Below are 26,295 nucleotides of genomic sequence, written 5' to 3'. Positions count from 1 at the left end.
ACAATCGCGTGTTTGCAGTAGAGTGAGATCTTCCTCTCTCCGCATCCCTTCTCCAGAGATGGAAGTAGATGGAAAAGGAGTCTTTCCCCTCCGTCTAATGCTGCGCCAGCCACCCTCCCCTACAGGCGCCACCTCCAGGCGACTCTCGGGAGGCTGTGGAGAGGGAGCGGATTAAGTAGGGGTGTGGGCCCCCGCGAGGTCAAAGGGGAAGTGGCTCAGTGGGGCAGAGTGCCGGCCGGCCGGCTGATACGCCGCGCTAAAGTCTGCTGCACTTCATCACGTGATTTAATCATACTATACAGGGTACTCGTTAATTTCACCTTGGAATTTTCCATGACTTAGCAGACCAAAATTTAGAAATTTCCACGACTATTACAAAATGTTTTTTTTTATTAAAGCATTCTACCGATTAAGGAAGGTTCCCAATGAGTACTTAAGAAGCATTCTAGCATCCTCCCGTTCCTTCATGTACTTCCCTCTTCAACTCACAATAAGGCCTACTCCCTTTACTTTTATCTTAAAATCCTATTCTCTACCTTCCTCTCCCTCGTATAGCCAACATTCTAACCTTTGTCTCCTCCGCATCTCATCTAAAAGCTAACTCTCCTCAACCACCATGACCAGCACTTCGTCGTTCCTCCTTTCCGTCCACTTCACCTTCTCCATTCTTCTCTACGGCCGCATCTCGAACGCCTCTAGTCTTCTCTCGTCCTCCTTCCTAAATGTCCATGTTTCTGCACCGTAAAGCGCTACACTCCAGATCAGACTCGTCACTGACCTTTTATTTATACTCTTACATGAGGAATTCCTCATAAGCTCTTTCCTGTTTAAGAATGCCTCCTTTGCTAACTCTCCTCCTGATGTCCTTATTGCTGTAACCCTTACAGGCATATGGAAGTAATAAAACCAAATTAGTTATGTCAGGTGAAACATTGCGGAGTTTGCTTAACATTTTGTAATGACACCGGAAAATTTTGTTCCACTTCGGTCGCATTTTAATCGGTTCCTAAAAATGTCCGCGGCGCGATGATGAGTGCAATGCGATCTCCCTCTTTCCAACATGTTGCAGTATAATGTCTGTAATTGTGGGGAATAGCATTGAAAAGTTATGAATTGGATAGATCACATGATCATGTATACAAATATCGGTTAACACCTCAAAATACTTCTTATTTCCCTGTGAAACTCAGATAAGGTTCGTCAATTACATGAGTGGCGATTTTTGTAAAACCATTTATTTGTGTGGTGGTTGACAGCACATATAGAGGACGACTTGAGCATCTTTCGTAGTATTCGTGGCAGAAACCATCGCTGATACCGTCCGTGAGCCAATCAGAACGCAATGCAGCTAACAGCGATTGTAACGCCACGCTTAGCTTTCAGTTTAATGACAGTTGTAAATACAGAAAGTGACGGAATAAGCGATGGATAAAAGGATCGTGGGAATGACCGTGTCATTCAGAAAATGACGTGTCAAGCGATCACTCTTTTCATCCCTGGAAACCTATCCATTAAGCTATCATTCCAGGACGAAAAAAAATGAACGTGTGATTCTGGCTTAAGACCGCCTTCTATATTTTGACTCAGAAAATATAAAAAGCTGGAAGACGGTGGGTGGGAAGTAAGCTTATCCAAAAGGTATCGGCGGTTCCGATGGTATGGGGCGAATGTGAGTAGGAACACAGTAAAAATAATGATACCCAAAGATCACTACAAAATTAATTCCGTAGAAAATTTAAAATATTGACAGAAGACTATAGATTCATGACTGGTTATTCAAGGGTTTCTCTTAAGTCCTTAAAAGAGAGGCAAAATTGCATCGATTTTTTCCACAGACACAGCTTACAGGCGAAAATCTATGATGAAATTCGTTCCGTTTCAAAGCCCTTTGTTGAGGCTCGGAAATCACAAGGCTGTGTGGGCGAAAGCCAGGTGAGGGCTGTGACTACGAGATGCCTTTTCCCCGGGACAAGCACAGGCGGTCAATAGTCAAGGAAAATCTAGGGCCCCACGGTGAACGATCACAGTAATTCGGCAATTTTTTACTTTGCATGGTAAAAAAATAAATTTGCAAGGGAAATTGTACAGCATGCGATATTTTCCATTGCTTCCAATAACAAGCCATTAATAGCAACTTCCTCTTCCTTAGATGCCAAGAGCTCTTACTTATTTTTACCTATTTTTAAAAGGTCTTGCATCAATGTGGTCTTAACAGTCATCTAACGAAACACCAAACTATCCTCTGCATTTGCACCTAGAACTGTATTTTGCACTGGTAAGTGATACCAACCCAAAAACGAAAGTAGTACCAAACCATTTCAAGTTACCCCGGTTAACGGAAGGTAATATATGACAAAATAAAATTCTGTTTTTAGAGAGCTAGAAGAAACAAGGATGCAGTACATGCATAGAATGGAGCGTGGCAAAAAAGTATTCATGCATGGACCATGTGGAAGATAGAATAGAGAAGAGAAAACACATGTTGTTGGAGGCGTAAGTCGCAGTTCAAATGGTTGGATAAAATAAGAAATCAATGGTAGAGGCCTTTGAAATGCGGTGCCGTAGAAGAATGATGAGGATCAAATGGATTGACTAATTGTAAGTAAGTATTAAGGAAGCTCTAAGAAAAATAGGATATAACAGAAGCCACACGAAAACCTTGACAATAAGACGGACCCAACTTATAGGCCATATCTCGAGACACTATAGCATGATGAAACAATTGTCGAGGGTCAGTAGTTGGCAAGAACGGAAAAGAAAGACCTCGAATGAAATATATAAAACAGGCATAGTGTGATGTGAAAGAGAATAAATACGTGGATGCGAAAAAATTAGATGATAGGAGAATTGAGTGGAGAGCCGCGTCAAACCAATCTTAGGATTGTTGACCAGTGATGATGATTAAGATAAAAAACTTTTCTTCCGTCTTTTCTAGGCCCAAAATCTATCAATAGCAATCAATTGATTTGTTCACGGAATCCACCCATTATAGACGCAGCGGAAATTATTATTACGATCTATTTGATGTATACCAATAACCGGCGAATAAGAGAATACAAAATTCGCGGAAAAGAATGACGTGTGCATTATAGGCGATATTTTCTTCGGGAATGAAAGTAAAATTCAAGCACGTCGAAGCAAAAGACAGAGCGCAAAGGACAGCAAATGCTCTTTGGTAACAATTTTATACCAAAACAAAAAAATCAACGAATACATTCAGCAAAAAGTAGTCACATACAAGAAACCTATTACCGCTACTAATTTATCGACATCAGTGCCGACTAAAATCAAAGAAAGCGCACATTTTCACCTACCATTCTAAGACTTTCTAATAAATACAGAACACGTATCTAGTTATGTTTACACTTCTGAGTTTGCCAATAAAATTAGAAGTAGCGAAGTCATAGATGAACATTGTTATGAATACATCGAATATTTTACGTTCACACACTAGGTAATAAGTAAATAATTTCGCAATTATTAGACACTAAGAGATATTTATCTCCTCCAATTACACTACAGGAAAAAATATGCAACGAAAATACATGAATTCTATTAGATAAGACTGCCCGCAAGAACCAACACAGAAAGATCTAGAAAACACATGAAAACTATACAACCCAAAAATAATTAATGTCTTCTACTTGATAAAATAAATACAACAGCGTGATTGCAAAATTACAACGTTATGAACCAAATACGTTACAGAGGGTGTATAAAAAATTACAACACCAAAATTTAAGTTCTGCAAAAGTAGGACGAGTTATTTAAAAAGGCTTGCAGTATCGATTAATCTATGATTCTACCGAACAAAAGTATTTTCCCGAAAAAAGTAGTAAAATACACCAAAGAAAAATCAGAAAAAAGATAGGTAGCGGAAAATTAAAGAAATGTCTCGCAGAGCACCAGAAAGAGAGAATTTATAAAAATCTAAATTATGTCGCGCAACCGTATGATAGCCGGTAAATCTGTATTTAAATATGTAACATATAAGCACTGTTCTATGAGGATTTGAAGGTTTTGATTATTAATTTACACTTCAGTAGCGTTTGTAGAATAATTAGGCAACTTATTGAAGGGTTCTGGGTTTTATTTCGGGTTAAGCCTTCGGACACCGCAAATCTTAATCTTCGAAGTGTGAGGTGGCTCAGGAATAAGAAATATCCTTTCCCACCTTGAGGGCGTGAATTTCACGAGCCTTTGGTGTTATCCGGGCAGATGTCTACAGTAAACCTATCCAAACCGATCTTCAGGTCCAATCACGGATGAGTGAGTGAGAATATTTTATGTTCGATTAGGATTAATTTATAGATAAGGCCACTCATGTACAAGCGTTACGCATATAACTTAATTCAAAGTAGGATCTGAATCCGAGATCATGTTATCTACTTCCTTAAAACTATATGAATAGCCCACCTATATTGAAAAGAGAAATGCAGCAGGCAGCGGCAGAACTGGGCGGAGAGGCGAAAATTAACATCCGCCGAACCGTTGACCACCGTGCCGGAAAATTCGCAGAGGGCGTTCGCTTATTTGGGTCACGAAACCACTAATTGCTCCACGACCTCCTGAGGCACTGAATTGGTCACCGAAACGGAGGTGAGAGACACCGCGATCACTGCCAACGCTAGCGGTGGCCAAGCGTTGCGGAGTGATTCAATGTTATTGTCTTACGGACAGTTCATTTATTATTGAATGGCATATTTAACGAAAATTAGCTTAATGGCTCTGGGTAGTTAGGAAAAAGTCAATGGGCACCATCTATCACTCTTCGATGACCTAACATTACACCGCTGCACACACAGTAATAAAACGGAGTTGGATAGGGAGCCGCCTTGATGCTTTTTTCCGGCGCGAATGTCTCCAGTCCATGATTATATCCATGTTATTTATCGTTACGAGTTCCATATTCCATAATCATGTTTTAGTTTAAAAATACAGAATGAAACGTATGAATGAAATTACTACGACACCCTCCATTCCATAATTTTCACTCCGAATAGTGCAATAGAGGATTCGACAGTCACACCGCGCTTTTAAGTGGATTGACTTTTGAATGCGTATTGAGTAGCCCATTGTCGACATACATCTTCGCTGAAAAAAAAATGTTTACCTATGAGAAAAACAGATGCTGAATGAGTTATGCTAGATACACGCAAAGTTTGATAAGGGTAAGATTTACGCACTCCGAAATCTTTTTTAAACCCTGGCAGGAAAATTATACTTGGATACGTCCAAATGCTGATTTCATCCAGATTTGACCACGGTATGTAGCCCAGCGCTCTAACTTCCACGAGCGCTGCGGCACTCCACTGACTTCGAATTACAACCGAACTTTAATATCTCATTGCCTGAATCTACATTGGCAAAGGAGGCCTTCATCAACAGGAAAGACCTAAACAGGGGTCTTTCCTCTCCATGTAGCGCTTTGCGGTGCGGAAACGTGGATACTCATGGAAACGACAAGAGACTATAAGCGCTTGAAATATGGATTTGGAGGAGAATGGGAAAGGTGAAGAGGACAAAGAAGAGGAACGAAGAAGAGCTAGATGTTGTGGGCAAGGAGAGAAAGCTCGTAGATGAGATAGAGGAGAGAGAGGGTTTGGATAGAGAGAGTACTGAGCGGGCAGGGGATGTAAAAAAAACCGCGCTATAAAAGATGAATGATTGGTGGACAGAGGAGGGGGAGGAAGATAATAGGATTTATAGATAGAATGTAAGTGAATAGGCCTGATAGGGAACTGAAGAGGGAGGGGGTGGGGAAAGAGACAGGGGTAATCAGCAAAATGCCTCATGTAAAGCTGCCTTAAATGGGAGGACAAGACTTTGCCTCGATTTGAACCACGGACTCCAGCGTCCCAAAGAAATCCAATCACAAATTCCAAGGGCAATATTTTCACCAACTGCTGTCGTGCTGTTCACCACTCTCTCTTTCCTTCAGCATTTCTGGAACGATTCAGCAGTTGGGTGCATGGCCAAGGGCAGTCGAAGGGAGCGTGCCATTCCACGAATGTCCGCTGATGCAATCGATACAAGGCCAAAACGACAACAGACATGCACTCTGGCACGTACTCCTCAGTGGATATTTTACCTGTGAGTCACCGATCACTATAACTACAACAACACTACCCGATGTTATAATACTAATAATGTTTAACATTTCCGGATTAAATTTGCGGTACCACATGAGAGGAAAATAAAATTCACTTTTTAAGTTCCACACTGACAATTTGTTAGAACTTTGAATATGACAAAGTTTCAAAACCATGGTTGGCAATAAATTATCAGTGTGGAACGTACAAAAGGAGTTTCACTATTTTATAATGTTAATGCATGAGCTCAGCAGATGAGTGGCATACTAAAATGTTCACATAAATAGGATAACATCTATTCTAACAACAGCCTCCAGATATGGCAATGTGGTGGCTTCACGCTGATTTCTTCATAGCATTACGGAGGATAAGGTGTGGAAGTTGATATTGGACCGATATTCAGGATCTTCGCAATGAGTACCTTCTGGTTTAAATGCTACCTCCCACCACTTAATTCGGATAGGTGATAGCTAATTATTGGCTCCCAAAATTGCATGAAATACTTGTTAATAAAACTGATAATTTGGAAGGCTGGAACCAGTGACATAAGGATTGGGAGTCGAGCACGTTAACGACTACCTTACCTTTTATCATTTATTCATTCGAAATTATATTAAAAAATAAAATTTCTCAGACGTTTCAGCTAACTATAGACATTTGAAACATCGCTATAGTAATGACTTGGCACCTTAGCCACCACCTGATATAGTTGGTGGAACTCATAGCCATCTTTGGATGTAATGCAGAGGCTGCATGGTCCAATGACTAATGCTTATTAAACGAAATTGGTCATGAAAGAACGATTGAAACCATACTTAAGTGATTTCAGAAGAGTAAAATAGACTGCGCTCCACCAACACGAAAGTTAAGTCGAGGCCACTATCAGAATTTCGATAAAATAAGGCCAATGCCAGCGGAGGGCTTCTCTCAACCCTTTCACCAAACGCTCAGTGCTACACGAGGCACGTGGCCATATACAAGTTCCACGGAGGGACTGAGACAGCAATAAGTAGCAACAACAGAGTTAACTGTTCGAGTAGTGAAGGCGAACAAATTCCTCATAAGCATAGACTGCTATCGTGTAATTTTATCACTATCGTAATAGTATGGATTTATAATATGAACAAGTTTAAATGCAAATAATGCCATGTTAATGAGCGTTTTGTTCAATCAGTACAAAGGTCGATCGTGCACAATATTTTCACCCACATCTAAATCTGCGGTGGGACACCAGAAGTTTTCAAGTAAAAGGGTGCATGTTGGAGTTATTTCACTACTTTCTGAATTCCAACGAACGCTTACAAAACGAACGCAACCCTTAATTATCCTCAAGGAAAAACGAATCCCTGTAAAGACAATTCCGACAAAATATCTCTCTTATTTCACCGTTTCTATCGGGCCTGAAAATAAAATGAGATTTTAAGATGATGTTCTCAGAGTCTTTCTGAAAGATATCTTTTCATAAGTTCTCAAGCAATCTAAGCCTAGCACATCTACCCCAAAACACTAGCGCATCTAACAAGGGTATAAATCGGGTAACACCAGAAAAACGCACTCTGCTGGAATTTTTCGGGAAACCCGAAGAAAATTTAGGGGTTGCTCAAACTTTCATAATCTGAACATTTGCCTACCCAATCTTTACATATAATGTATAGGAAGGAGGTGCTGATATAAGCGAGATAGACTCGAAATACCTGATGATGATAACAATGAGTAGAGACATACATAGGGGGTAATGAGTACTCACACTCTTCTCATGACGCAAAGTATCAAATTCCAGCAGGTAGAGAAAATGTTTTTTCCGCTTTAAGCCAACCCGCAAATGAGGTGATAGATTAGAGCATGACGTGAAAGGTGCTATGTACGCTGAAACAGACGCTAATGCGAGGACCCTTGTTGTTCATGTCGTTTAGATGCGGGCTGCAATTTCAAGGGGTGTGGTTTGGCGGGAAGCAAATACATTCATTGATATTTTGACAAAGAAATAATTAATAGACATATTTTTGGGATTATACCCCAATGGCTACAAGCCTCACCTTGAAGCTGACATTGTATTAATTGAAGACACAAATTTAAAAAATAAATAATGAAGCAATAACATTCAAGCAAAACACATACTCAATAAGTGTAAAGGTTGCTTCTTGAATCCGTAAAATAGTGACATTAAATGAACAGAGACATTGATAGCCTTCAGTGGACTTTAGTGGAACTTACTAACCAAAAAAATTATTTAAGTAGCTATGTTGATAGTTTCATCAAAGAAAGAAAACATCCACTTTAAGTGTTCAGTAATATTGTCTCATTTGTGACTACGGACATTTAATCAGTTGCATTGCCGCACAGAAAACAGTTTTGTAAGATGTGGTGATTATTTTTATTTAGGAAGAATAAAAAAGAAGACCAGTCCTGGCAGGTTGGAGTTGCCTACTTCTGATTCCATTGTTATGAACCCAGAACAATAGGAACTATCGCTCCCTAAAATGTATAGGTTTAACCAGTGGTGTCAAAATTTAGCAAAATTAGTAATGCCGGAACGCAATTTGGTTAACATTTTTTACAAGTGAAACGTTATTCTCTCTGTTTCTTATTACAAGTTACGTCTGCATATTTTAAAATAAATTTTTGTTTTGGTTACGAAGGTGCCTATATGTTTAAAAAATTTGAGGCACCAATATTGAAAAAAAGTTATTTGACTATCATGCCTTTTCTAGCGTTCCGGCGCCATGACACCACTGGGTTTAACAAATTTAGTATCGTGGGCCGAAATCAGACCGCCGATCCTCGAAATACAAGCAAAGCAATGCACTAATTCAGATTTACATTTTACGCGGGCCTGAGGGTTGCTGACCCTTGGTTTAGATCATCCCGGAGGCCGACTTCCCCTCCCGAACCTGATATGCACACCTATCCTTCTCAGTCGGACGAGCTCATCCGTGCGGGACGGGCTTGATGTGCGCAAACGATAAAGACCCCCAGTGCGGGAGGAGTGCGAAGGAATCCCTTCTTTATTCCGCTCCCCGCCTACAAAGCCGCCTGGGTTCGAGATCTCGATCAAAGACCCAAGGTCTCCAAATGTCAAGCATTTGCGAGAGTAGCGTCGCCTAGCAACGACGCCCGGGGAGACTGATGGGATCCTCTGCCCCGCTACTGGGCCCATCACTCACGCGAATACATGCACAGGTGAACTTTGAATGATTCGAACTTAAGTAATACGAAATAATCTTCAAATTAAATTTCTGAAAGATCCGTAGTACCAAGTAACATTTTTTTAAAATTTGTTTGACTTTTAGGTATTCAGTATCAACATTATCGATTTAAATTTTCCTTTAAATCCTTAGATCCACAGTAACTTAATTCTTTGCCCCTATAATGCACATTCATGAGGAATATCTGCAATATATTGGATGAATTATTATTTTCACGATATTTGTTACCTCAGGTAAGTGATATGATTGCATTAGGTTTGAATATGTAACAGGTATAATTTTCGAATAGATTTTTAATACAAAATACCTATCCTTATGATTTCTAAACCAATTATTACATGCTTGTTGTTCCACTCAGGCAAATGTACAACTATGCACAGTAGAACTTCAGATTCAGATAAAATGAAACTATTTCATCCAAAATAATATTAAACGTCAATTTCTAATATGTCCTTGACCCCTTGTATTCGCACAATGGTAAGCAGCATGAGTTTATTGTACTCACTATTATCATCACGCGAGAGTAGCGTTGCCTAGCAACGACGCCCAGGGAGACTGATGGATGCTCTGCATCGCTGCTGGCTGCATGAATCACTCGAATACATGCACAGGTGAACTTTGAATTATTCGAACTTTGGTACAACAAAATTATCTTTTAATTGAATTCTTCTAAGACATGCTGCACCATGTAACCGCACAATTTTAAGATGTTTAATTTTAACTTTAAGTTTAACCGACGGAAGCAAACTCAGCTCAAAAGTTATCGAAGAGGAAAGAGGAGTAGAAAAGGATGACATGGGGGCCAGCATCTTAAGATCGGAGTTGGACTCTGCAATAAGATACCTAAGAAAGAATAACGCTCCAGGAATAGGTGAATATCCCAGAGTAGCTGGTAAAAAATGCTGGAGAAAAGATCTATCCTCAACTGTATAAAACTATCTGCGATATGTGCTCAACAGGAGATTTACCTCGTGACTTTGAGAAGAACATCATTATTCCTATTCCCAAAAAGAATAGACCAGAAAAGGGCGAAGATTCTAGGACCATAAGCCTGACAAACATGCTTGTACATGAGAGAAGTCGATAGTGGAAGCATTCGAAATGTGGTGCTACCCAAGATTGATGAAGATAAAATGGATCGACCATGTAAGTAACTAGGAAGTGCTAAGAAGAGTGGGAGAAAATAAATGTCGTCTAAAAACATTAGTGGGGAAAAGGGACAACTTAGCTGGCCACAGCAGCGGATCCAGAATAGGGACAAGGGGGGGGGGGCTAAGTATGGGGTAAACTCCCAGAAGTATTGCGGGTCCGTACAATAATTGCCTTTCTATCTAGCGTCAATTGGATGTCCAAGGGGGGGGGGGCTATTGCCCCCATAGCTTCCCCCCACAGATCCGCCACTGGCTGGCCACATTATGAGACATGATGGTCTGATGAAAACAATCGTAGGACAGGTGGAAGGGAATATGGGCAAAGGTGCCCCGGAAGGAATTACATATGACAGGTTATACAGGATGTAAAGGCTTGTTTACACGATACATTAACACGTACGAGATAATGACTATTTGCATGAACGATTTTTGTGGACCGGAGCGGAACATGTACGAATGCATGAACCAAATTAGAACAGGTTCTATAATCTGTGCATGCATTCGCACAAGTTGGGTGGTTACACGGTGCATTTTGGCGTTTATTCTTGCGTTCATACATGTAGACGTTAACCTGCACGTGTTAATGCACCGTGTAAACAGGCCTTAAAAGAGAAAAAAATACGTCGCTATGAAAAGGCTAGCAAATAGGAGAGAGGAATGGAGAACTGCGTCAAACCAATCTTAGGATTGTTGACTAATGGTGATGATCATCATCACCGGCCCAAATAAAAATATTCAATGGAAAATCTACAGAGTAGGACGATTTTTCATTTGAAAATCGCGGAGGGGCTTATTAATAGCATTAAAGTCATCGTGGCGGGATTAGTCTACATTTTGTAACAGTTAGAAATCCTGGAAGCCAAGAACTATTTGGAATTCCTAGGACTCAATTTGAAAAGGTTGGATATTACCGGAAAAAACGATCATTCAGGAACAAACGGTAGACAAAAATTGTAAGAATTGGCAGAGTGACCAGACAAACTTCAAAAAACTTTACCACGGGGCATTATATATTTTCTATATTTTCCTCATTTCGAGGCGGCCTAGGCCCGAGGAGCTACCCAATCATCCCAAGAGTATCAGCAAGTAGTGTTATATATGGAACTTCTAAGCTAGGGTAATTTAAAATCATTTTTTCCCAATTCATATTTGACTAACATTCGAGGCTATAACATAATTTACAACAATTATCTGTACTGACCGATTTAACCAACAAAATTAAATTTCACTCGGGGAGCCCATCACCTAAACATGTAACGCTAAATAATAAAGGTCTCTATGATTTTATAAAAGTAATGCATGGAGAGAAGAAGGGTCCCACCAACACTAATTTCCTAAGGCTAATATTGTCAAATTTCAAGTAAGTTTCTTCAAATTTAATAATTTGGAATACATAAGCCACGAGCATGCCTGTTATCGTCACGCAGTCTTGACAAGAAAATATTAGCGGCCAGCACAATTTTTTTCTATTTTCCGATGATATTTATTTTATAATAGTATATCAATGCTTGGGTCGATACTAGCACGTAGTGGGAGTTCAACAACGAATCAGTTGGGATCTCCTGCGATAGGAGTTGGAAATATGTATTTACTTAACCCCGCGATTTCCTTTAAGAAGCCATGGAAGCGATTGAATATCACAGCAAATAGTGCATGTCGTAGAATCGAAGGGGCTTCCTCTTTGGAAGAAGCCGGAACCCTGTGGAAATCCTTAACCGGAACCCCACGGATAAACCAACCCCGTAACTCCCTCAGATTTTTTTTTGCCACAGCATTCCACTTTCCGATCAACATAATAGGTGCGAGTATAAAAAATATACGGGACAAGTAACCGCAAGAGCTTTCTCCTTCGTTGTTATGACGTCGGAATTACACCACCACGAGAGTGCACACACTTTTTCCTTCCTTCGAGAGTACGAATACACGGTTTACTTAAGGAAGAGTTAAAAAATAAACTACTATAAAAACTACTCACTTATTTGAATGGAATCAGGCGGAGGCGCATAATTTAATTTACTTGAAGAATCCGCGTGGATAGCGGAAGCGTTCATTTAATGCACAATTTGAAAAATCTTCCAAAAAAAAGATACACAAAGACATCGGTGGGTCCACTCAGTGGCGGATCCAGGATAGGGACAAGGGGGGGCTAAGTTCCAGCAGTAGTGGGGGTCGGAAAAAAATCACCATTCTATCTAGTGTAAATTGGATACCCAAAGAAGGGCTGTAGCCCACTTAGATCCCCCCAATAGATCCGCCAAGGGCCCACTTATTTTTAATTTCACAAACTTTACTATGCTTGTAGTAGAGTTTGTGAAATCAAAATTAAGTGGACCGAACGATATCTTTGAGTATCTTTCAATGTGCTGTTCCACGATATCTCCCTGAAAAAAAAGGTGTCTTCATTCGTCTGAAAAAAAGTCGGCGTCTAGATACTGCTATGGATCAATGTGTGATAAAATGGAAAGTGGTGTCTAACATAGTAACGGGAGAGGAGGAAGGAAAACATATGCAAAAGATTGTTAGTAAAGGCATTCTACCAGTTACGGTTACCATTTCGCGACTCGCCCCTTCCAGTCGCTGTAACACATATCAAACTTCTCCAAATTACTTCTCAATAAGACCTAACCTATTCCTTATATCTCTCATTTATCTTCTTTAACTCTTTTTATCTTCTTACGTCATCGACTGAGATTAATTCTAGACCAATGCATGAGAGATTTTTGACAGTTTAATTATGCCTCCGTCCCAGTATATTTTGGTTTCCATTAACAGCAGCGGTAAACATTTATAATTTGAAGCCACGACAATTAGTAACTGACTCTGTTCGGCCAATTTGGTTCGTCATTTATTCTAAACGTAGAACTGTTTTACTATTATCATTAATATTAAAGGTATTTTTCAGAATAGGTTATGAAACATTTTTCTAAAATCTATTTTGGCCCTGCGATTCGGAGAATTCAGGTTTAACACACAGAATGACGCCAACGACATTTTCACTCTCAACAGAATCATCAGTTTTACTCTAATATGATAATCTGTTTTCTAATAATAGCCTATCATGCTATAACATGGGATGAGTCGATTCCACTTTTCTTCGATTCCGATTCCGAATCTTTCAAATCGATTCAGATTCCAATTTCATCGATTCTTTTGAATACTGGCACGTGGAAAATTTATTTGTCAGTTGCATTGCTGTCATCAAAATTTTAGAACAGAATGGAATAAAATAACAAAGACAATTAAGTGACCCAAAATTTATATTTTTAATAGAGAATGAGCATTATATTAATATATCTTCAGCTTTAATAAAATAATAAACATGTTAACTGTTTCAGACATAAATTGTCAACTTAATAATGTACAATCCACAATGCCTCAGACGTGTGGCGGCATTTATGCCCTAAGCTTATAGTCTATTTTCAAAATATTTTTCCCTCCGGAATCGAAATAGACTTTAGGCGATCGATTCTCGATTCCGATCCCGTGCCCGAAAATCGGTGGAATCGAGAATCAACATTTGCAATCGACTCAGTCCGAGGTATAACTAATCCCACTGCTATTGGACTTAAGTATTGTATGGAGAAACGAATGATCGCCCATCGAGTCCGACGACGGAGCGAGCCGGTTCGCACCTGCTCGGTTGCCCTGGCGACACCTCGTAGGGGGAAGCACAAACAAAAGCGTGTGCCCATAAACAAGAGATAAAGGAGGGACACCGGGGAGCAAAACCGCACGGCAGCTTTTGCGGCAGACGACAGAGGGAAAGCACTTTTGTAATAAACTGTGGCGCAGGACTAGCGAAGATAAAATTTACGGTACACCTTAACGAGGGTGTAGTCTACTTACAAACTACAAAAGCCTTCATTTACTGATGGATAAAATACGGGAAATAGCCTGCAGAACCGATAGATTTAAGGTGTTTTTCCGCGTACAGTATGGGACCAAAATACTTGTGATAGTTTAGCGTTAGGATAGCTTTACTGGGAACACGTAAAATAAGCTCTGCATGAGTAGTTAATAACTTATTATAATTGTAAATACTAAATATCTACATGCAGTGTTGTAACTATGGGGGAGGAGGGGATAGATCCCCCTCCCCCAAAGCCTCGGAGAAATTTAAAAAATATTTAAAACTATTGCCTAGTTTTATCATTTAATAACTGCATCTGATAAAAGTTAGATTTCTTGTGTCAAAATGAAGCAAAATGTATTTCCAGGAATGCAATTTTTCACAAATTTTCCCGGACCTCCCGTTTCCTCGGAGTGGGGTCGCCACCCCCGGCCATCCCATCCCCCAAAGCATATTCCTAGTTCCGCCACTGCTTTCACGAATTTCGCCTAGCATGTGAGTGAATAAATGAAACGCTTACGACGCTAATTTTTCGTCTTCCTATTACTAACTATTATCTGTACATGCATAATAGCATATCCTTGTCCTTAGCATGTAGTTTCTGGTATGATCGCGTGTCTTTGCCCTGAGTGCTTGGCCAGTGTACGGCGAACGAGCGCGTCTCTTTTTAATGCTACGAGGCTAGGATGAGTGCTGCATGCCTGGTGTGGAATCAACCCGTGCCACACAACCTCGTGGTAACCTGGACGGTACACGTAGATATATAAGTAAGTTAAGTCCACTAAAGAAAAAGAGGAAACTATTTTTTCCAAATCACTGAGTCGCTCTGAAATCAGCTAGTGTTTCGAATATGTAGGTTATCTTCCTCCGATGGTGATATAAACTGCGGAACGCTTGGTCGTCAACAGAACTGGTCAGGTAAATTCGAAAAATTGGTTTCCTTTCCCAACCATGCTTCCTTTTCTCACCAAACAAACCCAGAAACAGAAGGATTTTTAGTTCGTCCCCATTGTAATGCTAGTTCGTGCATAAAAATAATCACCCTTAGAAGGCGTCGATACTCTTTGCTTTAAAAGTTGATCAAACATGCATTCTTTGGAAGCAATCTTTGGACATCATTTCCCGGGACAGGTACATGAGATAACTTATGCACCATATCCGACCCATGAGGTAATTCTCCTCCTTACAAGGTCGCGACACCTGGCATAATTAATTACCCATTTTTATATCTTTCTCCATTAAAGAAATTAGGAAAACTATAAATGATTTCGTTATCCATTTGGAATTTCAAACATTTTCGATAATACAATAAAAATAAAATATTTCGTAAAGCTAGCAGAGTGTGCTAACGCTAGCCCCTGGCTGGCTGTTTTTTCCCCAAGAGAAAATTCGCGAAATATATAAGCATATATATGAAGGAGCAGAAAGAACTTGTATTTCCCGCGCCGGGAAATACGAGTATTCTTTTCAACATGGTTATAATTCAAAATTACAAAGATAGAATGATGGGTCAAGAGCCATACGATTCGTGCACCCTCGTAAATCCAGACCGCGAGGTCACCGAATTTCTTCGCGGAAAACTCTTCTTCAAGATCCGGCAATTAAGATCATGCAAACGCCAGCTAAAATTTGTCATCAATTAAGGCAGAGTTCTTCAAGCTCAAACTCTCGAATGTGGTGCTAAAAATCCCTTGACTACAAAGATACCAGTTTCTTGAGCACTTAATTTAAATATAGGCAGACCAAGGTTCCTTACTGCTTGATTTAACTATGGTAAGGACTGAAAATAGTGGAGTTAATTAATTTAATTTTACGTATCGCCACATCCATAAAAACTTTCAATCATATACCAAGGCAAATATCACGAATAAAAGCCCGCATTTTAACGAAAATTATGATTGAATGATGCTTTCATTACGAGCGAAATCAGATATATTAGGTCATCATCACTGGTCAACAACCCTAGGATTGGTTTGACGCAGATATATTAGGTATTGAAATAAAAGGTAATTGTTATTTTCCACTATTTATTTAATTAACGCTATTATTACTAAAAATAAGGATTAGAGCTCCACGGCCTAGAAAAGGAGTTATAAGATGAAATTCTACAACAGCCGTAACGTATACTGCTTGTATTACTAACCGACCCGGGCATTACCGTATTGGTTTGCGAAGATGGACTTAAGATTGCATGGACCAAACAGCCTATCAGCCGATCGGCCTTGACAATCGCTCATTCAAAAACATGTACACACAAAGGCACACAGGCTAAAAATGTCAGGAGAATAGGCTCGGGAAGAGCGGGTCAAAGATGTACAATGAGACAAGATAGGTGCGAATAGCGCTATTTCGGCCTCCAAGAGGCTCTTTTCAACGCGAAGTAGTATCTTCAAAGCAACACAAGGTTGAAGCGAATTTGTCGAGGAAAGATCCGCCTTCCTTCACTCCCGCAAACCAATACAGTAATACCAGGGACGGTGTAAAACGGGCAGAATACGTTACTACGTTGGAGAATTTCTTCTTGCAATTCGACTATAACCTCTTCATACGTGAAAGTTTATTTTCCGCATAAAATTTGTGTTTGCCTCACTTTCCTAAAAGAATAGAACTGAAAAATATTAATCTGCTTAATACATTGTAATTGAAGTGATAGTTACCCATTGTATTACCAATGACAGGTAAAAATAATGTAACAATTACAAGAAAAGGGTGTGAAAAATCCACAGAGAGAAAAATTCATTCGCCTTGACTGGGATGCGAACCCGGATCCATCGATTTCCGATGGCATAACGAAAATTATTTTTTTCTCTGTGGATTTTTCGCACAATTTGGGCATTGCGGGTGACTCCCATGAAGTTATCACCGTGGCTAGTTCCGGTATACTTAAATTGTACAAGAAAAGTGTTTTATGCAAAAATTAAAAAAAATGCACACATGCAGAGTATTGATGCTATATAAGGTCATGTTATTAAAATAATATAAAAAAATAGTAGTATAATGGTATCAATAAATGGCATTCACCTTTGTTAATGCCACTCATTGCAGAGTAACACTATCTTTCGTCATCAACGACGCTTGACATTCATGAGAGGGATGGAAAACAGTTTAGTATCTTCAAGCGGAGAATGTACAGAATGCGATACAAGCGGCGATCAGCGCTTGAAGACAATCTTAAGGCCTGGCCGCACGATACATTAACACGTACGGGTTAATATCAAAATGTATGAACGCGAGAATGAACGCCAAAATGCACCGTGTAACCACCCAAATTGTGCGAATGCATGCACAGTAAATAGAACCTGTTCTAATTAGGTTCATGCATACGTACATGTTCCATTCCGGTCCACCAAAATCATTCACGCAAACGTAGATTAACTTGTACGTGTTAATGTACAGTGTAACCAGGCCTTTAGATCAGGAAATGATTTAAAGAAAAACAGATGAATCATATAGGATACAGTGGAACTGAAGAGGATGATATTCGCCTCTTTTCGCCAACGAGGTGAGTTCGTGAGCTTCGTCGAGCCGCAGGTGGATTCCCTCTCTCCCAAACCGCAAGAGGCGAATAAAAAAAATACATGCCGATCCGAGGCCCCGGAAACACATGATATCGGCTAGCAGTGCCACTCACCTCCCGAAAAGACGCCTCACTCCCACGACGATGACGGCAGCGAGTTATCCAGAAGATCGAAGGGGAAGCAGACACGCTCCTACCCCAATTGCAATATCACCCGCCGAACGAAGACTTTGACCCCTTCAGAGGGCTGCCGTAGGCGCGATATAAACGTATAAATATAAATGCGAGTGCAACGCACTGTCAGAAACACTGAGTGAAGAACAACTTCGCCGGAATGAACACACACGAGACTGGGAGATGGCTGAAGAATTCGTCTTCAGAGATTCGATGTTAACGGGTTGAACGAAGAGTGGGACGAGGCCTCGACTGTGTAGAAGTGAAGGGAGACGGACCTTTTCCTCAACGCACTACCGCGAGCACTCGGTTCACTTAGCACAATCACGACCGGGATGATTCGCACTGGACTCTTCGGGCGTGAGATGAAAGCTTATTGCGGGGCTTCCTGTGCCACACTGGTAGTGGATGGGTTACAGGAACGTGGAGAGAGGGAACGAGGTAGGGTGGTGAAGGATGAAAAAGATGGAGACGACGCGAGCGTCCCTACCAGTCGACGGCCAGCGCATAACTGACTGGCTGGGGCGCGTGCTTGGCGCGGGAGGAGAGGGGAGGTGAGTGGGGGGAGGAGGGGAGGTTCAGGTGATTTCCCCTCCGCCCCCACCCATCCGCTCGAGGCAGCGTCGTATAGCCGGCATTCGCATTCCCCACCGCCTGAGTTCATCTCCGCCGCTCCGTGGAATTCTTCTCGCCGTCACCGGGAATTGTGGGAAAGGGAGCGAACTATGGCGGTTTTCAGTTATGCATCGCTCAGAGAGAACTTCCCGGAAGAAATACGAGGGAAGGGGACGGGTTCGCGAAGGAATCAAATATCTATCAGTCACCATTGGGAGACAAATCACTCGCGGGAATGTGAAGCATGATCTCGTCGATTCCGTCAGTTTCTTAACGTGAACTTATATTCCTGATGGAAGACAATGGTCATACCGTAAATGAATATTAGGACTTCAACTCAGATCGATTGACTTAAAGAACATCACACGAGAAGGTATTGTTTATTTATTTATTTATCTCAATTACCCCGAAAACAGTACAATGTGGCCTTTACATTGGGAGTTTAAACAATCAACAACACGATCACACATACACCCATGTCCAGGAAAGGGCAACCTATCCAGGAGGGACTCGAACCCGCGACCGCCCGCGACCTTCGATATGGTAGGCGAGGACTTATCCCCGCCTCTACCGAGGCCGACATTGTTGCTGAGAGTACTTATAAAAATGTTAGGTCGCCAACCAACGAGGAAAAAATATCAGCGATAAAGAAGTAAACATAGAACACAACAAGAAATAACGTACATCATTGTATTGAGCAGCAAAACCCGGTTATCGGCAGGTACTTTGCCGGCCTCGTTGGCGGCGGGGTAGAGACCTTGCCTGCTACACAAGAGGTCGCGGATTCGAGTCCCGCCTGGGTAGGTTGCCCTAATCCAGGGCATGGACGTTCGTGTACGGTTGATTTTTCTGTTATAAAACCCCGATGTTAAGGCCAGTGGTGCTATTTTCGGTGGTATAGGAATAAATAAATCTCTAGAAGTGAATGATAACTACACGACGAAAGGTATAGTGGCTGAGAACCGACGATCAGCTCGGTAGGAAGGCGTGACTTCATCAACTTATCAGCAAAAGGGTTAAGGATCGCTAAGCATCGATATTTAATCCTCTAAAAGTAGAGAAATAGATGACGGATAGAAGAATGGAGATTACGGGACTCTTAATTCATCATGCTCCCCACAATGGAGAGTTAAAAAATGGAAGCATTGAATATGATGTTAGAAGAAGTATTAAGCTGATAAAATTACAGCTAAAATCACCAATCACTTAATTAATCAGTGAGATTTCTGATTGATGCTATCATAGAGCAGGATTGTAGTTCTATCCATGATTTTCAGTCTATCTGCGTCGAAGTTGTTTTCAAGATGACGTTTCGTGTCTTCCAGTCCACATCATTTTTTTCCTACGAACGCCCCGAAGTTGTGAAGCTAATTTTGTTCGTTAAATCGTTTTGTTCGTTTGTTGAGAATAGATATCTTTAGGAGCGACACGGTGAACATCATCTTAGAGCCCTACTATATTTCCAGGTCCGACAGACGCGATAAATTAAGATAGATATTTTTCGAACGGATACATATGGGAATACGTTTTTCCCCCGAACCATAAAGGACTTTAATAAACGCTAGTAGTAATTTTGTTTGAGCATTTGCTTTTTATCGATAAAGGGCTGGTGTCCTAGCATCCCCTGCCACACGCCTTTTAAGGCGGTTTGCGTGGTAGTACGTAGATGTAGATGAAATCTTAGATCATATTTATAAAATGATAAAATAATTCTTGGAGTATAGGTCAAATGTACATGATGCAAAAAAAGTTGTTGACCAACGTTTCAGTTTATTTAAAACTATTATAACATATATATTTATTATTGTTTATTCTTTGTTTGTTATATTACATTTGTTACTTATATTATTGTAAAAAACTCTTTCGTTACATTTATTAACGTAAAAATCTTGTTCAGACGAGACGAGAACATTGTCTTTTATATTGTTCTCATGTTTTCATTCATAGCCCTGGTAGTGAAGCGTTGGCTAACAACTTTTTTTACATACATTTGACCTATACTCCAAGAATTATTTTATCATTTATTAAATGAGGTCAAGATAAGAGGAAAAAAAATTTAATTGTCATATTTATTGCTAATTTATTCTATAAAGCGGGCTTTACCCGCAAGCACTAGCAACCGCAAGAATCAGGGAAAACAAAGGCTTCACTCAGATCTGAACCTGTTACCTTTCGATCACTACACCCACTGGATCATCAGGCTCCCAATATGACGACACAGTCGGGGAAACCCATTTAATGCATCACCGCGTTCAACAATTTTCGGATCTTCGAATTCATGACGTCAACACCTCGACTACGATCACGGATTTTCCTTGGGCAGAGAGGGATCCGGAACTAATTTGTATTTCCCGTGCGAAGGAAGAGAGTTGGGCAATGAGGTGTGTTCTGAGGAAGTAGTAATAGAAAGCGAGCTTCGGAATGTATGCGCTAACATTGGCGAGTACTATCGACGCCTTACGAAACTAGCCACACATTGAACTTGACACCAAACTACGAGTGGGTTCGTAGAAGGGACCGGTGGGACATTTCTCTCCTCAGAGGGTGACTTTCGGAACCAAAATAAGAGAAATACTTTGGTGAAGACCATGATTACCAAGCAGTCGCGTCACGTACATTAGTAAAAGTTCAAGTGTCTGATGAGATAAACGATAGGTTAATGGAGGGAAACAAAGCCAATTCTTCCAATGTACCTCTACTCAAATAAACTTAACTGTAATTAAACACAAAACTGAACATTTATAAACAGATTTATTTATACATTTACCGGGGAATATATAATATTTCACCAAGTTAATTCAAAAGATTAATTCAAAAGTCAAAATAATAATTTCCAGAAATTATTGGGAAACATTTCTGAGATGCATCGAAGGCAAGACAGATGGAGAGGAAAAAAGTTTTCCTATTTTTCGCAAGAAGACATTATTCCATCCAACTAATAAAAACATAAATAGAAATTCTGATTTGTCGGTAACTTCTCCAGCTTATGCTTCAGTTTAATCTAAATGTTTCCTTAAGTTTCATTGAACCTTATGAACACAATTGCGTAATGTTTAGAACTTACGCTTTTATAATGATGTCACCGTTATAATTTCTATACGTAGAGTGCAGTTGAAATAATTTTTCCGCACGATGTCGAGATGATGACGTCGTAAAATGTTACATATCCCTGATACATAACGTAATTAGGCCATACACTTAGGTCTTGTCTTCCAAAAAGTAGGTATTTCATAGTTGTTTCATACTTTTCTCTTCTAATCGCATTCAACTCACCTAAAAACTTCCTAATTTCTCATATAATCCGTTAATTTTATTTTGAACTTAATCAAAATCAATACGCCCCAAACATCCCTGCCTTCGCACTTCCATGTTACGAGTCACACAGTACTCTACACTAATGTTTTCACACACTGCCCGGAATCTTTGATTGCACAACACGAAAAAGAAATTTGCTACGCCGAAGTGAAAAACACGGACTAGAATTTGATTACACGAACCATGAATATTACAAAAGAGGACACTTAAGTCGGTCTCTAAATGTGTTGTCAACCACCGCGCATTTAAATGAGTTAATAAAAGTCGCCACTCGCGTCGCTGACGGACAAAGTGACCCGAGTTTCACGGGGAAAAAGGTATAATTGGCGATTTAAACCGACATTCATACACATGATGATGTGATCTATCAAATACATAAAATCTAAATGGTATTCCTTGCAATAACAAACATTATGCAGTCAAATATTGGAAAAAAGTGGATCGCATTGCACTCATCACCACCCCGGGGACAGTTTTAAAAACCTGATTAGAATGCGACCGAAGTGGGAACAGAAATCAACCTTTTATGGGATGAATATGGGCCTCCTCTATGCAGACCCCTTAATACGAACCATGCATCCGCTTTCACGAGGGCATGGATTGGAAAAACAATACCCCAAAGCAGTATTCTGTTTGAATGAGCCCATATAGAAGTGCATGTCTTTGGGTGGGAAGTTTGCCGACTTAAACCTGGCGCCTACTGGGTGCGTACAAGAGAACCTTATCAACGGGGCGACGAAGACTACCTCAGCGGCTGATAGCAAGAGATATATAACCATACATATTTTTTATTTATGATATAGTGCCCCTAAAGATATCAACGCAGTGAAAAGTTGCAGTTTTTTCTCTTTACACGCGGGCTTGGTAAAGTCTAAGAAGGAGCGTAAAAATGGAACTTTTTTATCACTCATAACGCAAAAACATTGACTAAGATGGCAAAAATATTTAAATCGACTATCAAACGTAAAATAACACTATACTTCTGTTGATAAATGTTATTTATTCATTAAATCATTGGCTACTGACATACAGCCTTTAAAACTCGACTAGTTTGATTTTGAAACGGGCAGTAGAGCAGTTAGGCCATGATCGCTAGTACCAAGGAGCTTTCGAAGTTGGGATCAGGTGAAACAGTTTTGCGGAAGACGACAAAGTGATTAAGGACAGTAAGCTGTTTCAGTTACGGGGTCTCGCGAGCAACATAAATGCACGCGATTAGCCATGACAGTAATTCGATCAAAACTTTTTCAAATTTACGAAAAAGACGCAATGGTTAACTAAAGAACACAAGGGTTGAATTTTGAAGGAGAGTTTATATCATTTAAATTTTGATAGTATGCATTTGATTATGAACATTACACAAAAATAGCACGGATATTGATATGAAGTGATACGTAATGCAACCTATAAATCAAATAATGGAACTGAATTTCAGCGACAGTGACACAAGAATTAAAATAATAATAATAATAAAATGATTATATTCGGGCGAGGTTGAGACTAAAAAGTCCCCTCTTCCACCTGAGTGAATTTCAAAGACGGAAAAGTACAAAATATTAAATATAGTAAATAAAATATCACTTGCTCCTCTAATAATGCTCTATTATATGCTGCATTAAAATTTTATCGCAATGGAAACAGTGAAACCATATTATAAAATCTCCGCAGCCAGGAATTGAGTTTAACGGGGAATATAGACCGCGGAATAAAGTAAGTAGTACTTAAATACCTAGTCGCTGCACACCTTTTCCTAAATTTGTCAAACCGAAGAAACTACCCTTAAGGCACTTACAAATTTACAAGGAAATGAGGTTGTTATCCCTTCGTACTGGTAATAACCCGAAAGTTTTGGATAAGCCCATTCATACTATCTACGAACAAATAATTCATATGTATTGAAAAAATATTAATTTGTTTAAACGTACCTACCTTTCTTTACTTGGGGCAGGAAATTTTCATCTATTTGCCAAAAACAATCGAAGAGAGTAACTATATACATATATACCTTCCTTAAATATGTGAAACTCCGGCTTTTTACCAACAAATATATTATAGGACACATTTCATAGTAGTATTTTCAAACATAAATCTTTTTTTTAATTTTGAACCATAAAAGTTCTCATCCATTTCTTTCAATACCATATGATTACTGTAAATTATTTGTCTATCAATAGCTCCTCTAGAAGATATTTATATTATTCAATGATATACACAGTGTTACGATTAATTTCTTAAGGTGATCCCAGTAATTGGCAAAAGCATCTGAGGTCACCTAAAGCTCCAATCAGGTTTGTATCTGTATTATTGTAAATACGTTCATGGAGCAGAAAATATTATACATTTTATATATACCTGAAAAGTACCAGTCACAAAGAAGGTAAGTGTTATGGAATAAACCCACCAAGAATGCCCGTAACGGGTTAAGCATTTCGCGAGCAGCCCTAAAAGCTCAAGCGTTGAATTTTCTAAAATATAAAAGGAATTTTTTTCAGGAGACTTTTCATGGACTGGCACTTCAAAAAGAGACATCCGTTTCACAGAATGCTTAATAAAATTTCATATGACGGATCTTACTTTGAGACGCCGCGCCGCGCCGGCGAGAGCTTTAGCTAGAACCGAAGGGAAAATTTTTCAGTCCACCTTCCGTAACCCAGAGAAAGAAAGCCTTTAGGAAAAAATACAACCTGGAAAACATTTTAACACAACCCATGAAACATGTATTAAAAAAATTCACCTAAGAAATGATTCAAAAGCTAATTAATCAGCGAAAGATATAAAAAAATTCGAAAAAAAAACATATAGTTAGTCACTCCGCTATGCAGGCGTTTCGTAACTAAAATGAAATAAAAATTACGCCCACTTTGACGATGTAATTTTATAAATTTTGAATTTTTTTCTTTACTTTCCAAAATATTATTTATCGGCAAAATGGACGGAATCGTTCATGTAACTATCACCAGCAATGACGTCACTGATAACGTAGCGTTCATATCGAAACCTGACAATGCTCCAATAAAAGCAATAAGTAATGGACGAAGTATGCCATTCTTAACAAATAGTTTACCCATGGGCTATGGAAAATGATTTAAAAAAACAAAATTCAAAATTTCAAGGATAAATATCTTGATATACCAGTGAACGCTTAAACCTAATCCAGAGGAAGAAATTAATCACTTTTCACTCTTTACACAGGGCTAACGCGAAGAAAAAATCATATCATAAAATGTTTAATGCATTCTAAGAAATTGTAAATTGAAGACGATCCTGAGAATTGATTTAGGCATCGAACTTTCGGTGAAAGCTCTATGATTTACAACCTAGAAAAGCAACGTTTTATTTAATCGCCATTCTGCTACTCAGGGATTACGTAATTTCAAAATAATTTACTACGTTCCGTTGATACTGATGTCGCAAATCAATAGCGAAATCCAACAGCGTAAGGATTCGAATCTTCGAATTTCCGGCGAAAGTTTTACTAGTTGCAATTAAGAGAAAATCGAAATTTTTATAAATCCCAAATGTTAGTTTTACTATCTTTACAGGGAAGGTTTTTAAATTCTGACGAGACATAGAGCCAATATAAAGCCATTCTTCATATCATCGGATTATTTCATTTTTAATCAAATTTGTGCACTGTTCAACTATTTTGATTGATTGAAATTTTTATTTTTAATTTTTGTTTATAACATATTGAGCCACTTTATCTTGTTGCTGTCGAGTTCATCTATCCAATTAAAGCAGTACTTCGAAGCGCAGGTTCTACTTGAAACTCTTCACTCCGTTACGCAAGGCTGAGGCAAGGAAATAAACAAAGCGTCAAAAAGTCTGCCAGGCACGAAGGTAATATTTTTTGCGCGCGAACTGTGGACGTGATGGTTGGGGTACAACGTGGGGGAATAAGACGGAGGGGTGAGGTTAAAGGGTTCTGGGAATTCCGGTGAGAGATATAGGGGAAGGGGAGATGGTAAGGTCGGATAAGACGGCGGCACGCCTTGGCCACAGCGTTCGACCGACCACTTCATATTATGAGTGCGGTCATTTCCTCTAACGCCCCTTCCTCCTAACCCTCTCCCCCCCGTGAACAAAGGAGTCAATGATCTGAACGACACCCGCGCGGCAATGAGAAACTTTGGGAACGTATTCCAAGCGTATTTGCACGTATTTAAAAGCATGACTTAGTATTAATGGGAAAAACTTTTTTCTCCGTAGACGTTTAAAATAGTCGAATAAAATTTTTTTCACCCATAAAGTTTTTCATTAAACATAAAATTTGTAAAATATTTTACGTGAAATCAAACTTTTCATGCAAAAACTTTTTTTCATAAAAAATATTTTCACAAATAAAACGTTTATTCAAACATTTTTCCCTCTCTGG

The 26,295-nt window shown here is 39.6% G+C and overlaps 1 protein-coding gene across 6 annotated transcripts in view; it reads right to left on the bottom strand.

The window, feature by feature from the left end:
* The window catches only part of LOC124162791 (zinc/cadmium resistance protein), a 214,086-nt gene that overhangs the window by 44,099 nt on the left and 143,692 nt on the right, over nucleotides 1–26,295 (bottom strand). The window contains exon 1 of one of the 6 annotated variants that reach the window (XM_046539429.1): nucleotides 17,931–18,507. The exons of the other annotated variants lie outside the window; for them this stretch is intronic. The gene's annotated coding sequence lies outside the window, so the exon portion shown is untranslated. Of the gene's footprint in view, nucleotides 1–17,930; nucleotides 18,508–26,295 lie in introns of those variants that run through there. 6 annotated transcript variants of the gene reach the window in all.

This window comes from Ischnura elegans, chromosome 7 (genome assembly GCF_921293095.1).
Source record: "Ischnura elegans chromosome 7, ioIscEleg1.1, whole genome shotgun sequence".
Lineage (NCBI taxonomy): Eukaryota > Metazoa > Arthropoda > Insecta > Odonata > Coenagrionidae > Ischnura > Ischnura elegans.
This window is presented reverse-complemented; position numbering and strand designations above follow the sequence as displayed.